Below are 18,126 nucleotides of genomic sequence, written 5' to 3'. Positions count from 1 at the left end.
ACCACAGCTATACTTCAATTTAAAAACAAAGAGAGACTGACTTTTAATTTATTATAGTAACATATATGCCTAGCTTTGAATGTTAACTGTATGTCAGGCCCTTTGCTAAGCACCTCCTGTATATTTTTATCCTCACAGCAACCCTAGGTAGGAGGAATTTCACATGGGGAAACTGAAATTGGATAGATTAAGTGACTTGCTCTGATGTGGAATTTGAAACTGGGGAGTCTGACCCCTGTTTCCAGCCTCTGTGCTGCAGCAGGAAAAGGAATAGAAGAGCTACCACCCCGAGTCTCGCCACTTTGTGGTTATGCAGTTCTCAGGGGTGACCAGTTTCCATCATTCTGTGTAGGATTTACACAGTACAAACTAAAAATGCCTCCTGGATTAATCTTGGCAGCCCACACCTTACCACCTTCCTCCTCTTCTCCTGCCATCAGTCCCTGTCTGTTCAGGGAATGTTAACTCAGGTTATTATTAGCTGAAGAATAATTATAGCTATAAATATAAAATTCATGTATGTAAATATATTACTACCTCTCTCCTGCCCTTAATCTTGTCTACAGTGTTATCATAAAGGGGCATTTTACTGTCTTCAACCTAATCTCTGATAGGCAGAATAGAGTTTTTATGGATTTGATGTGGACAGGGCGCAAATACTTAGTACAACAGAAATTGGAGGTGGTTTTTTGTGTTTGTTTTTAGAAATGGTTGTACCTGGTCTATGAAAGAGATGCCACCAACCCCTTCATCAATGAATGCTTTTCTAGATTGTTTTCCTGGCACCCTTTTGGAATAATGACAGGTGTGTGAGATGGCCTGTTGAGACAGGGTTGAAGAAATGCTTTTGGAACAGTGCAAAACTAACTGCCCCATACAGAAAACCTTGGCTCCATTAGCACTGTTCTGTAAGGGAGGTAACTGGAAAAAAAATGTTATGTTGCTCAGTCATGTCAAACTCTTTGCAATCACATGGGTGGTAGCCCGCCAGGTGGCTCTGGCCATGGCATTTTTCCAGGCAAGAATATTGATGTGGGTTGTCATTCCTTCCTCCAGGGGATCTTTCTGACTTATATCAGAGGCCCAAAGGGAAACTCCCACAGTGACTAAACTCTAGAACAATAGTTAACCATAAGAAGAGCTGACCTCTACTCAAAGCTTTCTATAGGTTCCAAAAAGATCTTAATGACCCAGATAACTACAAAAGTGTGATCACTCACCTAGAGCAAGACATCCTGAAATTCGAAGTCAAGCAGGTCTTAGGAAACATCACTATGAGAAAAGCTAGTGGAGTGATGGAATTCCAGTTGAGATTTCAAATCCTAAAAGTTGATGTTGTGAAAGTACTGTACTCAATACGCCAGCAAATTTGGAAATCTCAGCAGTGGCCACAGGACTGGAAAAGGTCAGTTTTCATTCTAATTCCAAAGAAAGACAATGCCAAAGAATTTTCAAACTACAGCACAAATGCACTCATCTCACACACTAGCAAAGTAATGCTCAAAGTCCTCCAAACAAGACTTCAACAGTATGTGAACTGAGAACTTCCAGATGTTCAAGCTGGATTTAGAAAAGGCAGAAAAACCAGAGATCAAATTGCTAACATCCGTTGGATCATAGAAAAAGCAAGAGAGTTCCAGAAAAACATCTACATCTGCTTCATTGACTATGCCAAAGCCTTTCACTGTGTGGATTCCAACAAACTGTGGAAAATTCTTAAAGAGATCAGAATACCGGATCACCTTACCTGCCTCCTGAGAAATCTGCATGCAGGTCAAGAAGCAACCATTAGAACCAGACACAGAACAAAGGACTGACTCCAAATTGGGAAAGGAGTACATTAAGGCTGTATACGGTCACCCTGCTTATTCAACTCATATGCAGAATACATCTTGTGAAATGCTGGGCTAGATGAAGCACCAACTATAATCATGATTGCTGGGAGAAATATCAGTAACCTCAGATACACAGATGATACTATCCTTATGGCAGAAAGTAAAGAAGAACTAAAGAGGCTCTTGATGAAAGTGAAAGAGAAGGGTGAAAAAGCTGGCTTGAAGCTCAACATTCAAGAAATGAAGATCATGGCATCTGGTTCCATCACTTCATGGCAAATAGATGGGGGAACAATGGAAACAGTGAAAGACTTTATTTTCTTGGGCTCTACAATCACTGCAGAAGGTGACTGCAGCCATGGAATTAAAAGACACTTGCTCCTCAGAAGAAAAGCCATGACCAACCTAGACATCACAGTAAAAAGCAGAGACATTACTTTGCCGACATAGGTCTGTCTAGTCAAAGGTATGGTCTTTCCGGTAGTCATCCATGGATATGACAATTGGATCATAAAGAAGGCTGAAGGCCAAAGATTTGATGCTTTTGAACTGTGGTGTTGGAGAAGACTCTTGAGAGACCCTTGGACTGCAAGGAGATCCAACCAGTCCATCCTAAAGGAAATCAGTTCTGAATATTCATTGGAAGTACTGAGGCTGAAGCTGAAGCTCCAATACTTTGGCAGCTGATGTGAAGAACTGACTCACTGGAAAAAACCCTGATGATGGGAAAGATTGAAGGTGGGAAGAAGGGGGTGACAGAGGATGAGATGCTTGGATGGCATCACTGACTCCATGGACATGAGTTTCAGCAAGCCCTGGGAGTTGGTGATGGACAGGGAAGCCTGGCATTCTGTTGTCCATGGGGTTGCAAAGAGTTGGACATGACTGAGCAACTGAACTGAGCTGATGGGTTCAGATGCTATGCTAAGCAAATTACACATACTCAGTGGTTGCTATAGATTTGAGTATACTATTATGCCCACTTAACAGATGAGGAAGCTAAGGTAACAGGTAGTAAAATATTAGGAACAAGATTTAAGCACAGAACCTGTTGACATTTTCAGTGCTCTGACTCACCATGAGACTCAGCCAAGTGACAGCGTCCCTGCTGCTCTGGGGCCCTGGCAGGCAACTTGAAGAAGTGAGGTCAGCGGGTGCAAACCACAGGGAGCAAGGGGGCTGGAACACATGGAGAGAACACGATCTAGCCCAGGAGGAGCTGTCACTCACAATAGGTGGGTGTGCAGGCCAGGTGCCAGGCCTTTTGATTTGTCCAGAGTGGCCAAAAGAGCTGAAGTTTCTAAGAGATCTCTCGGTTTCTGAATGTTGGCTGCTTATTTTATAAAAGCACTCTCCATGCCAACGGCCTACCCCTGCCCCTCATGCAGAGGCTACAGGCGGCTCCCTCCTTCCTCTACCACACTGGCTCCACACAGTGTGCCCCTTGCCAAGGGTTTGGTCTCAGACGTTGATCTTCTGTCTGAAAGTGCTCCCGCCTGGGCTCAAACTGTCTGCTCAGCTTCATGAATGCATGCTGTTGAAGAATGGAGACAGACTCAGGGAACCCACCTGCTTCCATGTCTCCTCCTGGTTTACTCAGCTCAGTGCAGACTGCACCTCCGAGCTTTCCCACGTCCTCTGCAGATATCAGTGTCCTCTTGGCCAAAGTTCTCCCGAGGCTTTGTACCGCCCCTGGCTCTATCCATTCTTCCTCTTACCTGGTCCATTTCTCCTCTCTCCCAGTTACACAATCAGCCTCTTGGGACAAGTCCAAAGTCTTACTGATTACCTCTCTCTTCCCATCTTCCCCCAAGTCTGATCTCAGTGCTTAATAGGTTTACCTTTCAAATATTTACTGAATTAAATTAAAAAATTGCAGTACACATGAGGCTCGTCTTCATATTCTTATTAATGACAAGGCAGGTTCAGTCGCTTTAATAAAGAACTAAAAATACTGTTACTTTGCCTCTTTAAATCTGTTTTCTCATCTAGTAAGTATTGTCAAACCTATAGGAATCACTTAATAGGTGTAGATTGCATAGCACAGCCCCTTATGCAGGGAAGGCACCTAGGAGAGGTCAGTTCATCTTGTCATAGCTTTCATGATTTAATACAATTGTTGTTTAGACTCTTCAACCCCATGAACTGTAGCACTCCAGGCTTCCCTGTCCTTCATCATCAACTGGAGCTTGCTCAAACTCATGTCCATTGAGTCGAGGATGCCATCCAACCATCTCATCCTCTGTTGCCCCTTTCTCCTCTTATCCTCAGTTTTCGCCAGCATCAGAGTCTTTTCCAATGATCCAACTCTTGGCATCAGGTGGCCAGAGTACTGAAACTTCAGCATCAGTCCTTTCTATAAATATTCAGGGTTGATTTCCTTTAGGATTGAGTGGTTTGAACTCCTTGCAGTCCAAGGATCTCTCAAGAGTCTTCTCCAACACCACAGTTCAAAAGCATCAATTCTTTGGCACCCAGCCTTTTTTCTGGTTCAACTGTCACAGCCATACATGACTACTAGAAAAACCATAGCTTTGACTAGACGGACTTCTGTCAGTAATGTCTCTGCTTTTTACTATGCTTTCCAGGTTGGTCATAGCTTTTATTCCAAGGAGGAAGTGTCTTTTAGTTTCATGGCTGCAATCATCATCTGTAGTGATTTTGGAGCCCAAGAAAAGAAAATCTGTCACTGTTTCCACTGTTTCCCCATCTATTTGCCATGAAATTATGGGACTGGATGCCATGATCTTCATTCTTTGAATGTTTCAAGCCAGCTTTTTCACTCTCCTCTTTCACTTTTATCAAGAAGATCTTTAGTTCCTCTTCACTTTCTACCATAAGGGTGCTGTCATCTGCATATCTGAGGTTATAGATTTTCCTCCGGACAATCTTGATTTCAGCTCATACTTCATCCAGCCGGGCATTTCCCATGATGTACTCTGCATAGAATTTAAATAAGCAGGGTGACATTATACAGCCTTGATGTACTCCTTTCCCAATTTTGAACCAGTACATTTCTTCCATGTTGAGTTCTAACTATTGCTTCTTGACCTGCATATAGGTTGCTCAGAATGCAAAGAAGGTAGTTTGGTATTCCCATCTCTTTAAGAATTTTCCACAGTTTGTTGTGGTCCACACAGTCAAAGGCTTTATAACATGGTCAGCGAAGCAGAAGTAAATGTTTTGCTGGAATATACATCAACAAGAATCATTCATGGGTACACCCATATGCCCTCCCTCCCATCTCCCTCCTCATCCCACCCTTCAGTCGGTCGCAGAGCCCCTGTTTGAGTTCCCTGAGTCATACATCAAATCCCCATTGGCTATCTATCTTACATGTGGTCTTGTAAGTTTCTATGGTCCTCTCTCCATGCATCTCACCTTCTCCCTCCTCTCCTCCCCCCATGTCCTTATTGGCTTTGCTTAGCCTGTGCTCTTGTATCACATCTCCATGATGGGTAGGTGTGTTTGCATCAGGGTGGGGTGGTTTCAGTAAGTTGTCTTGTGCCTGAGCCTCATGTTTCCTTATGGGGCTGCTCTAATACTTGCTGTGAAGTTTTCATGGCCATGGGGTTGCAGTTGAGGGAGGTGCTTCTGAATAGCAGTCCAAGCAACTATGAGAGAAACAGACTTCTGAGGAACAATGCAAGCTGCCCTGGGTGTGCAGTAAACCTTCTGCTAAGTCCGCTAACCATAAGCCCTTTCTCATTACTCTCAGGCTGGTGTTGAGCATGTCAGGGGTTGAGGTCTTCTCAGTGTCTATTCAGAACAATGCTAAGGACATTACACATTGAGTAACTTTCAACCTTCTAGGCTCCCTTAACCTCCAGAGAACTGTTTACAACCAGGCCCACAGTTCTGGAATGAGGAGCCCTGGGACAAGGCTGTGGATGAATGCATTAGCCAGGCCTCACCTGACCGTGCATGTAACCTCTACAGCTGGTTTGCTGACAGGATCACTTGTCTTTGCCACAGGAGGAAAGGTTTTGTCACAGAAGCTATTTGTTTGTCACATTTTGGTGAATCTTTTTCTATTAGTGCATTAATCCTAAGAAGTATTGTTGGCTTAAAGGATTTATGTGAGTCGGCCAGGGGTCTACCACTATAGTGTTGAATCACCTTCATTGCCATTTACTTCAGCTCGTAGCTGAAGGCCAGAACCACAGGTTTAAAGAGCCATGGGTGTCTCACTCTAAGCATCTCTGCTGACCTTCTGCTCATTGACTGGTAAAAAGGAAATAGTAAGAGTGTGTGTGAACATCAACATTTTAGGAATCAGCAAACTAAAATGGACTGGAATGTGTTAATTTAACTTGGATGACCATTATATCTACTACTGTGGGCAAGAATCCTTTCAAAGAAATGGAGTAGCCATTATAGTCAACAAAAGAGTCCAAAATGCAGTACTTGGATGCAATCTCAAAAACGACAGAATGATCTCTGTTTCCAAGGCAAACCATTCAACATCATGGTAATCCAAGTCTATGCCCAAGTCTACACTGAAGAACCTGAAGTTGAATGGTCCTATGCAGACCTACAAGACCTACTTGACTAACACCCAAAAAAAGATGTTCTTTTCATTGTAGGGGACTGGAATGCAAAAGGAAGAAGTTAAGAAACACCTGGAGCAACAGGCTAAATTCGCCTTGGAGTACAGAACGAAGCAGGGCAAAGGGTAATAGAGTTTTGCCAAGAGAATGCACTGATCATAGCAAACACCCTCTTCCAACAACACAAGACAAGACTCTACACATGGACATCACCAGATGGTCAATATTGAAATCAGCTTGATTATATTATTTGCAGCTGAAGATGGAGAAGTTCTATACAGTCAGCAAGAACAAGACCAGGAGCTGACTGTGGCTCAGATCATGAACTCTTTATTGCCAAAATCAGACTTAAATGGAAGAAAGTAGGGAAAACCACTAGACCACTCAGGTATAATCTAAACCAAATCCCTTACAATTATACAGTGGAAGTGACAAATAGATTCAAGGGATTAGATCTGATAGACAAGAGTGCCTGATGAACTATGGATGGAGGTTTGTGACAATGTACAGGAGACAGGGATCAAGACCATCCCCAAGAAAAAGAAATGCAAAAAAGGAAAACGGTTGTCTGAGGGGGCCTTACAAATAGCTATGAAAAGAAGAGAAGCGAAAAGTAAAGGAGAAAAGGAAAGATATACCCATTTGAATGCAGAATTCCAAAGAATAGCAAGGAGAGATAAGAAAGCCTTCCTCAGTGATCAGTGCAAAGAAATAGAGGAAAACAATTGAATGGGAAAGACTAGCGATCTTTTTAAGAAAATGAGAAGTACAAAGGGACCATTTTATGCAAAGATGGGCTCAATAAAGGACAGAAATGGTATGGACCTAATAGAAGCAGAAGCTATTAAGAAGAGGTGGCAAGAATACACAGAAGAACTATACAAGAAATATCTTTAGGACCCAGATAATCACGATAGTATGATCACTCATATAGAGCCAGACATCCTAGAATGTGAAGTCAAGTGGACCTTAAGAAGCATCACTATGAACAAAGCTAGTGGAGGTGATGGAATTCCAGCTGAGCTATTTTAAATCTTAAAAAATGATGCTGTGAATGTGATGCACTCAATATGCCAGCCAATTCGGAAAACTCATCAGTGGCCACAGGACTGGAAAAGGTCAGTTTTCATTCCAATCCCAAAGAAAGGCAGTGCCAAAAATGCACAAACAATGTTCAATTGCACTCATCTCACACATTAGTAAAGTAATGTTCAAAATTCTCCAAGCCAAGCTTCAACAGTACATGAACCATGAACTTCCAGATGTTCAAGTTGGTTTTAGAAATGGCAGAGATCAAATTGCCAACATACGTTGGATTATCAAAAAAGCAAGAGAGTTCCAGAAAAACATCTATTTCTGCTTTACTGACTATGCTAAAGCTTTTGACTGTGTGGATCACCAGAAACTGTGGAAAATTCTGAAAGAGATGGGAATACCTGACCAACTGACCTACCTCTTGAGAAATCTGTATGCAGGTCAAAAAGCAACAGTTAAGGCTGTATATCGTTATCCTGCTTATTTAACTTATATGCAGAGTACATCATGTGAAATGCTGGGTTTAATGAAGCACAAGCTGGAATCAAGATTGCTGGGTGAAATATCATAACCTCAGATATGCAGATGACACCACCCTTATGGCAGAAAGAGAAGAACTAAAGAGCCTCTTGATGAAAGTGAAAGAGTAGAGTGAAAAATTTGGCTTAAAGCTCAACATTCAAAAAACTAAGATCATGGCATCCAGTCCCATCACTTCATGGCAAATAATTGGGGAAACAATGGAAACAGTGAGAGATTTATTTGGGGGGGGGGGCTCCAAAATCACTGTGGATGGTGACTGCAGCCATGAAATTTAAAGATGCTTACTCCTTTGAAGAGAAGTTATGACCAACCTAGACAGCATATTAAAAAGCAAAGACATTACTTTGCCAACAACGCTCCATCTAGTCAAGGCTATGGTTTTTCCAGTAGTCATGCATGGATGTGAGAGTTGGACTATAAAGAAAGCTGGGCGCTGAAGAATTGATGCTTTTGAACTGTGGTGTTGGAGAAGACTCTTGAGAGTCCCTTGGACTCCAAGATCTAACCAGTCCATCCTAAAGGAAATCGGTTCTGTGTGTTCATTGGAAGGACTGATGTTGAAGCTGAAACTCCAATACTTTGGCCACCTGGTGTGAAGAACTGACTCATTTGAAAAGCCCCTGATGCTGGGAAGGATTGAAGGCAGGAAGAGAAGGGGACGACAGAGGATGCCATGGTTGCATGGCATCACCGACTCAATGAACTTGAGTTTGAGCAAATTCCAGGAGTTGGTGATGGATAGGGAGACCTGGCGTGCTGTAATCCATGGAGTCACAAAGAGTCGGACACAACTGTGCGACTGAACGGAACTAAACTGAACTGAAGGATGTGTGTCACTCATTATTTTTCATCATTTTTTTAGAAAAGCCTTCCCTGTGAATTGATTAAAGAATTCCACTGAAGGAAGATCTCAGATCAACTCTGGGTAAAACGACGAACTCATGTAAATCCACCCATTACATCTAAATGGACTTCCTTTGAACCAGGTCACTCTGTAAATAATGAGGGCCTTAATCCTGTCTTTTGTTTAAACATGTTTTTCAAGATAATTTCTCCTAGCAACCTGTTGTTGTATTAGCTTGGCCCTGATGCAAATGGAGTTAGCATTGAACTATGTAAAGCACAAAATCCCTTGTTTGGTTTCCCAGAATTTGATTCCTAAACTTTAATATTTCCCAATTTTTCTTTTGTTTGAACAACAACAAGGGAGTTTACTGGATTGAAGTTTCAACATTATCTTACCCTAGACAAAGGCACTGAGCACCGAAACTGTGTGGGGCTGCATGTTAAAGGGACCATCCCTGCCCGATTACCATGCACCTTCCATTTTTCCCTACTGGACTTGCAAGGCCCTCCACAATCTAGCTTGTCCACACAGCCCAGCGTGCACTCATTCTCCATTACTCAATGCACTTTGCTTTTTTTCAGGGTCATCTACAGTGCCAGTGGATATGGGTGTCCAGCTTGTGTGCTGCCCCCGGCCCTGGGCATCATGCAAAGCTGGTCATTTCTATTTCCATGATCTTCTTTCTTCCCACTGCTTGCCTGTCTGAATTCTTCTCATCCTTCAAAACATCCCTTAGCCACAATGTCTTCCTTAGTTGTGCCAACTTTGATTAGTCTCCTCTTCCTTTGAAGTTCTATAAGTCTGATAAGCTCTTCCCCCCCAAAACAGTTTCTAATAAGAAAATGTCCCTGCTATGGAAAGCATGTTGTTTTTGTTATTTAGTTTCTCAGTTGTGTCCAGCTGTTTGCAACCCCACGGACTGTAGCCCGTTAGGCTCCTCTGTCCATGGAATTTCGCAGGCAAAAATACTGGGGGTGGGTTGCCAGTTCCTTCTCCAGGAGATCTTCCTGACCAGGAATTGAACCCATGGTAGCCGCATCTCCTGCACTGCAGGCTGATTCCCTGAAGGCATGTACCCCCCACTTATCTTCCCATCCCAACAACAGAACAGACTAGGGCTTAGTGACTATTGAATAGTTTTCTCTCTCTTCAAATATGATTATTTTAACTCTCCCAACTATTTTCTGAGTTCCTGGAGGGAATGAAGGCTACCATCCACATCTGTAGCTTGCACAGTGCTGAGCACAGGATTGGTGTTCTATATCTATTGGCTCTTTGATTCCTGAGAATGATCTATAATTAAGACAGAAAGAAGGAAGAACATCAAATGTTGATATGCTTGTTAAAGCAAAATCAGCATCATTCTTAGTCTGAGCCCAGAGATATATAATGTGAGCCAAAGGTGTGTGATTTTCAAGTAATAAGGCCTGTTCCAGGAAGTTGTCCACATTGTCCAGATAGAAGAATTAAGTATTTTTCGCCATCAACAATATAGTTGATTTCAAGCAAGGCAGCTTTAGTTATTTAGAATACTGAGAAGCTATTCAGGGTTATTTTTTTAATTAATTTATTTTTTATTGCAGGATATTTGCTTTACAGAATTTTGATGTTTTCTGTCAAACCTCAACATGAATCAGTCATAGATATACATGTATCCCCTCCCATTTGAAACTCTCTCCCATCTCCTTCCCCATCCCACCCCTCTAGGTTAGCACAGAACCCCTGTTTGATGTTCCTGAGACATACAGCAAATTCCTGTTGGCTATCTATACATATGGTAATGTAAGTTTCCATGTTACTCTTTCCTTACATCTCACCCTCTTCTCCCCTCTCCCATATCCATAAGTCTATTCTCTATGTCTGTTTCTCCACTGTTGCCCTGTAAATAAATTCTTCAGTACCATTTTTCTAGATTCTGTATTTCTGTGTTAGAATACGGTATTTATCTTTTTCTTGCTGACTCACTTCACTCTGTATAATAGGTTCTAGGTTCATCCACCTCATTAGAACTGACTCAAATGTGTTCTTTTTATGGCTGAGTAATATTCCACTGCACATAAGTAACTGAGTCTGAAGATGTAGCTCATTCAGCTTCCGACAGTGCTTCCAAGTCTTCCCTATGATTTCATGGACTCTTGAGTTCATTTTCTCTTCTGATGTCTACACCATAAACAGAGGTCTAAAAAGTATCTAGTCCATACAGCTAGAGAAGAACTCTTAAGACTTAACAAACATTAAGGCCTATTGATCCTTTGAGTCTCCCTTGAAAATAAATATAACATTCCATTGTTACCATTGTGAATGGTATCTGAACATGTTTCAAAATCGACATATTCGAAAAGTGAAACAGTATGTTTTGATCTGAAATCATAAGACTGCAGTTGCCTGTAATGCCCACCATGCAGAGAACAACACTGTAAGTGAGGGGGAATTTACATGGTATTTAGAAGGAATGACACCAGCCAAAGAGGATTCAAGGATAACAAATATGCATGTAATTCACTGGACCATAACCAAAACTGGCTCATCCTGAATCAAGTGGAGGGCAGAGTCAGGATCTTTCAGCTTTGACAATGCAGGTTTTGACATTTCGTCAGGAATAAACAGAAACTTTATGACTAACAGCTTTTGCTACTTCTAAATCAATAGACATAAAAGAGCACCTGCAGATAAAGATTTTGTTAGCAGCTCTGCTAATAGCAGTTAAAAGAGCAAAATTTAAAAAAAAATTATTAATTCATTTAATAAACTGATTATATGTTAATAGAAGTGTTTTATGAAAAATAATGGTTTTCCAGAACAAAACAAAGTTTAGTGAGAACGGCCTTGTTTATATTTTTGTTAGTTTCTTTGATGTTTGACTTAGTAGAATCTGCTGGAATCTCTTCTCTGTTCCTGCATTCTGTCTGCTGCATTATCATGTGCCTGTAGTCTCTGGAAAACACCACTGTATCCTCTTGAGAAAATGACAACAGAAAAGACAAATAGCATTTTGGCATTATTAAGAGAATAGTTCTGACCTTATGAAAGCCCTGCAATGGTCTTGAGGATTCCCAGCGGTCCCGAGGCCACACTTTGAGAACTGCTGCTCTATATAACCACCTCAGTATTCACTAGGGCTGGTGGAAAAAAAAACAACGTTTGGGTCAGATGAAGCGTTCCAGGTCACTGAATCCAACCATGCATCTGATAAAATGAAATTCCAGGAAGTCCCCTCATTTTGCAAGGGTAAGAATACTAGAGAAGGAAATGGCACTCCACTCCAGTATTCTTACCTGGAAAATCCCCATGGACAAAGGAGCCTGGTGGGCTGCAATCCATGGGGTCACAAAGAGTCAGACACGACTGAGCGACTCACACACACACACACACACACACACACACACGAACTGTTTAAGTTCAACTTGGATTTTTTTTTTCATTTATTTTTATTACTTGGAGGCTAATTACTTCACAACATTGCAGTGGGTTTTGTCATACATTGACATGAATCAGCCATGGAGTTACATGTATTCCCCATCCCGATCCCCCCTCCCACCTCCCTCTCCACCCGATTCCTCTGGGTCTTCCCAGTGCACCAGGCCCAAGCACTTGTCTCATGCATCCCACCTGGGCTGGTGATCTGTTTCACTATAGATAATATACATGCTGTTCTCTCGAAACATCCCACCCTCGCCTTCTCCCACAGAGTTCAAAAGTCTGTTCTGTACATCTGTGTCTCTTTTTCTGTTTTGCATATAGGGTTATCATTACCATCTTTCTAAATTCCATATATATGTGTTAGTATGCTGTAATGTTCTTTATCTTTCTGGCTTACTTCACTCTGTATAATGGGCTCCAGTTTCATCCATCTCATTAGGACTGATTCAAATGAATTCTTTTTAATGGCTGAGTAATATTCCATGGTGTATATGTACCACAGCTTCCTTATACTTTCGTCTGCTGATGGGCATCTAGGTTGCTTCCATGTCCTGGCTATTATAAACAGTGCTGCAATGAACATTGGGGTGCATGTGTCTCTTTCAGATCTGATTTCCTCAGTGTGTATGCCCAGAAGTGGTATTGCTGGGTCATATGGCAGTTCTATTTCCAGTTTTTAAGAAATCTCCACACTGTTCTGCATAGTGGCTGTACTAGTTTGCATTCCCACCAACAGCGTAAGGGGGTTCCCTTTTCTCCACACCCTCTCCAGCATTTATTGCTTGTAGACTTTTGGATAGCAGCCATCCTGACTGGCGTGTAATGGTACCTCATTGTGGTTTTGATTTGCATTTCTCTGATAATGAGTGATGTTGAGCATCTTTTCATGTGTTTGTTAGCCATCTGTATGTCTTCTTTGGAGAACTGTCTGTTTAGTTCTTTGGCCCATTTTTTGATTGGGTCATTTATTTTTCTGGAATTGAGTTTCAGGAGTTGCTTGTATATTTTTGAGATGAATCCTTTGTCTGTTGCTTCGTTTGCTATTATTTTCTCCCAATCTGAGGGCTGTCTTTTCACCTTGCTCATAGTTTCCTTTGTTGTGCAAAAGCTTTTAAGTTTCATTAGGTCCCATTTGTTTATTTTTGCTTTTATTTCCAATATTCTGGGAGGTGGGTCATAGAGGATCCTGCTGTGATTTATGTCAGAGAGTGTTTTGCCTATGTTCTCCTCTAGGAGTTTTATAGTTTCTGGTCTTACATTTAGATCTTTAATCCATTTTGAGTTTATTTTTGTGTATGGTGTTAGAAAGTGTTCTAGTTTCATTCTTTTACAAGTGGTTGACCAGTTTTCCCAGCACCACTTGTTAAAGAGGTTGTCTTTTTCCCATTGTATATCCTTGCCTCCTTTGTCGAAGATAAGGTGTCCATAGGTTCGTGGATTTATCTCTGGGCTTTCTATTTTGTTCCATTGATCTATATTTCTGTCTTTGTGCCAGTACCATACTGTCTTGATGACTGTGGCTTTGTAGTAGAGTCTGAAGTCAGGCAGGTTGATTCCTCCAGTTCCATTCTTCTTTCTCAAGATTACTTTGGCTATTCGAGGTTTTTTGTATTTCCATACAAATTGTGAAATTATTTGTTCTAGTTCTGAGCACCACAGTTTAAAAGCATCAGTTCTTCAGTGCTCAGCCTTCTTTATCGTCCAACTCTCACATTCATACACAACTACTGAAAAAACCATAGCTTTGAGTAGACAAACCTTTGTCAGCAAAGCGATGTCTCTGTTTTTTAATACACCATCTATGCACAGAATGCACAGGTCTGAATAGTATAAGGAAAACACAGAAGTTTCCGTTAACCCAATTTTATGGATTATCATGCTAATACTTCATGCCTGGGATTCTGTAACCTGCTTTGCTGGCTCCCCAGTTTTCAGGGTCTCCCTATTTTAAAGCACTCTACATACTGATGTTGAAATCATCTTTCTTCCGTGCTGATCTGAACATGCCACCATCTGGAGTATTATCTCCAACACTCTTGGTGTAATGTATTTTCCTGAGACCTTCAAGACTCTGCATCTGCTAAGACCTCTGACTTTCCTCAACCTAGGATGATGGTGTTTGGCTAATCACAATTTTGTTCATTCATTTGTTCATTCATCCAGCATTCATTCATGTATGCATTTTGTAACATAGCATCTATGATGTGCTAGGCACTGCAAAGGACAGTAGAGGGGAATACAAAAATAAGTCATCTCTGCCTTCCAAGGTTTTATAACCTCATCTAGTTCTTATATGCAGAAGTTGGCTCTAGTGATAAAGTACCTGCTTGCCAGTGCAGGAGACGTAAGAGACATGGGTTCAATCCCTGGGTTGGGACGATCCCCTGGAGAAGGGCATGGCAACCCACTCCAGTATCCTTGCCTAGAGAATCACAAGGACAGAGAAACCTGGTGGGCTACAGTTCATGGGGTTGCAAAGAGCTGGATACGACTGAAGCCACTTAGCAAGCACACAATTCAAATATAAGACTAACTGTGATAAGAGAGGTGGTCAAAGTAGATTCATAGTTGTAGGTAGTTTACCTGTGGAAGAATTAATTCCAGTGGGCAGAGCATACAAGACCTCAAGGAGGGGTACTGTTGAATCTGTGCAAAGACAAGTAGATTTCCATAAGCAGAAGGGGGAGATGGGACAAGACTGGCTCAGCTTTCTTTCTGTCTGTTGGTCAAGTTAGGTCTCCTATTGCCTTCTCCTTGTGTCTTCTTGGGCATTTGAACACAAGGGCCTGGTAAACGTGCACACCTGACCTAAAAAGGAAATTTCCAGCATGGTAGCAGTCAATGGCATACGAAAAGGCATGAACAGACAGATTTTGTTTCAAGATTATGAGTGTAAAAAATAGAAGACAAACTTACAAGGAAGGGCACCCACCCTTATCAGCCAAAGAAACTTTCTTAACATTGATGTTTACATAAACTTTAGCTTTAATGATGTCATTCTCCTAAGTAAAACTCAGATCTAAAATCCCCAGGTTGTTTTGTTTTTTTTTTTTGACCTGTACAAAGTTAGCATATATAGGATTTGCTTTTTTTTTAACTTTCAACATTGCAAAATGAGGAGATTCAGATTAAGCTCCTTTTGAAAAACTAGGTCCTCATATGTAGAAAAATTGGATTCTTTGACTAATACGTTGTAGACATGGAACAAAAGGGAAAAGATGTTCAGGCTCTTGTGGGATTTAATGGACAATAGGGAAAATGGATAAATAACATAGATAGACTGATGGATGGCAACATTGGAGGGCTAGAAAGCAGACAGGGAAGGGGGCAGATGGGAAAGGTTACAATTTCAAATCACATGGTCATGGATGACCTCACTGAAATGGAGACATTTCAGTTAAAAAACCTAAGGTGTAGAGGAAGGGTAACATGGAATTCTAGAACTTTGCTTTCTAGTAGAGTAGCCCACAACCATATGTGGCTATCTTAATTTGTATTAATTAAAATTAAATAAAATTTAAAATTTAGGTTTTCATGCACAGTAGCCACATTGCCAGTGCTCAAAAGTCACCCATGACTAGTTGCTACAAAGCAGATATAGGACATTGCCACCATTACAGAGAGTTGTACTAGACAGCATTTCAGAGGTGGAGTATTCCATGCAGAGGGGACAGCAAGTGCAAAGGTCCTGGAGTGGATGGGACATTGCTTGATATGAGCTAGACAGTGGCACTGCTCTTCTGCTCACACATTCCTGCTATGCCCTACTGTCTGTCTTATACCATAGCTACATGGCAGTTGTCATTTAGCGCCTTACCCCAAGCCAACTTTCCAAAGGCCTTTGTTGATATTAAGTTTTAGACCTTTGGTCAATGCCATAGAATCTATGGGGTCATGTCCCAAAGTCCCTTGTCTTGTATTGAGAAACTCTGTGAAAGAGCATGAAGTCCAAGGATCTGGACCAGGAGTCAGAACATGTGTGTTCTGTTTTAGAGCATAGTAGGTTCTGGTGTGATTCAAAGAATGTTCTCAGGGATGACAAGGCACAAGCACCTACTCATCACAGATACTGTTGGTCACAAGTGTCCTGGAGTGCCTTTAATAGACCAGGACCAAAGGTCTAGTGGACTGTTAGTTGGTATTTCAGGAGGAAATCTGGAGTATGAAGTATGACATAGGGTTTTTTTTTTGTTTTTTGGTTTTTGGGTTTTTTTAGTTGCTAAGTCATGTCCAACTCTTGTGACCCCATGGACTGTAGCCTGCCAGGCTCCTTTGTCCATGGGATTCTCCAGGCAAGTATATTGGAGTGGGTTGCCATTTCCTTCTCCAGGGGATCTTTCTGACCCAGGAATTGGACCTGGGTCTCCGGCATTGCAGGCAGATTCTTTACCAACTGAGCTACGAGGGAAGCCCATGACATTGGAGCAGAAGTATTTGAACATTATATAAGCTGGCTGATACACTCTTATATGGTCCATACAAGTGGAATTTCAGCCTTGAATAAATATATGTAATAGGTATTTGGAAACTGTAATGTCTGATAGAGTTGATTGCAGCGCCCTTCCCAGTAAACACACACAGCTTTCAGTGACAGGATGTAAGGTGTCCAATATGTCACCAGCATCTATTCTGATATTTTCTCCTCCTCCTCCATCGCAGGATCCCCCTCTCCCACCAACAGGACACGTTCAGGGCCCAATAGGTTCTGTGTCCTACCACCCTGGCATTTTTCTCACATTTCTCCTTCTTATTTGAGGGACCTGCATCCTCTTTTCTGCCTGTTTGAATCTTCTGCACTCAGCTCAAGGGCAAAGCTCAAACTCCCTTCATTGACTTTTCTTTGCCCATGGCAGGCCAGATGCATTTCCCTGCTCCTGTTAGCTGCAGTGCTCATTATTCACACTCACTTGGCAATTATCAAGACTACAACACAGTATCTTTGTTTTTTTATACGTGTATCTAGTCCTGGGTCAAGTCTTATCTTAAGTTTGAGCAAACTCTGGGAGATAGTGAAGGACAGGGAACCCTGGTGGGCTGCTGTCCATGGGGTCACAGACTCAGGCATGACTTAGCGACTGAACAACAACCACAAGTCTCAGGATCCTTGAAGGCAGAGGTCACAGGTCATTCCTCCTTTTTCCTTGCATGGCCATATTTCCATATATATTTGCCAAGCCTCTGCCATATGAGGGCTGAGGGTACAGTGGCAAACCAACAAAGGGCCCTGATCCCCTGTAATCCTTGGTTGTCAACTTAATTTTTTCTAATGTGAGTAAGCTTATTCAGTTCTTTTTTTTGTTGTTGTTGGTTCTTTTTATTTTTTTTTTATTAGCTTATTCAGTTCTTGCGAGTCTTAGGCAAAGATAGGGGTACTGTGTTCTACTGATAAGGAGTAAAAGCAGTGGCTGCCCCTTGCTGAAGACAGATTGATCTGGAGGGTGAAGGCTAAGGCCCTGTTGGAAGAGTCTTGCTGCCAGGGCTCCACTATTCCTGCCTCCTGGAATGGTATGAACAATGATTCACACCACAGTAGGCTTTTATGCTTTACCAAGCACATTCTTCACATGCATCAGGCTTTCAAGGAAAGTCAGATTCCAACTTGTCCACAGAGAATCACCTCCAGGTCACCAGATTTGCATCTATTTTGCCCAGCACCTATCATAATGAACAAAAGTTTTAGACTTTAATGATGAATGTGCCAAAGAGAGGACAGCGTGGTGGCAGTTCTAGTTCACTGATGTTTGGCTTGTAGCAGAATACAGAACCTAGTTTGAAGTTCTTTGGCGAAAATCGTTTCTGGGAAGAGTGATAACGATTTGGGGCTAGGTTGTGAAGGGAAAAAAAAAACAAACACCTTGTGTGCCAGGGCAGTGTGGTGGTGTTCCCCACTTGGTCA

The 18,126-nt window shown here is 41.8% G+C and overlaps 1 pseudogene; it reads left to right on the top strand.

Annotated features, from left to right (window-relative positions):
- LOC122688978 overlaps window positions 1-18,126 on the top strand; it is a 735,084-nt pseudogene that overhangs the window by 294,698 nt on the left and 422,260 nt on the right.

The sequence above is a fragment of the Cervus elaphus genome, chromosome X, assembly GCF_910594005.1.
Source record: "Cervus elaphus chromosome X, mCerEla1.1, whole genome shotgun sequence".
NCBI lineage: Eukaryota > Metazoa > Chordata > Mammalia > Artiodactyla > Cervidae > Cervus > Cervus elaphus.
The sequence above is the reverse complement of the archived record's forward strand: the minus strand, read 5'-3'. Positions and strand labels throughout refer to the sequence as shown.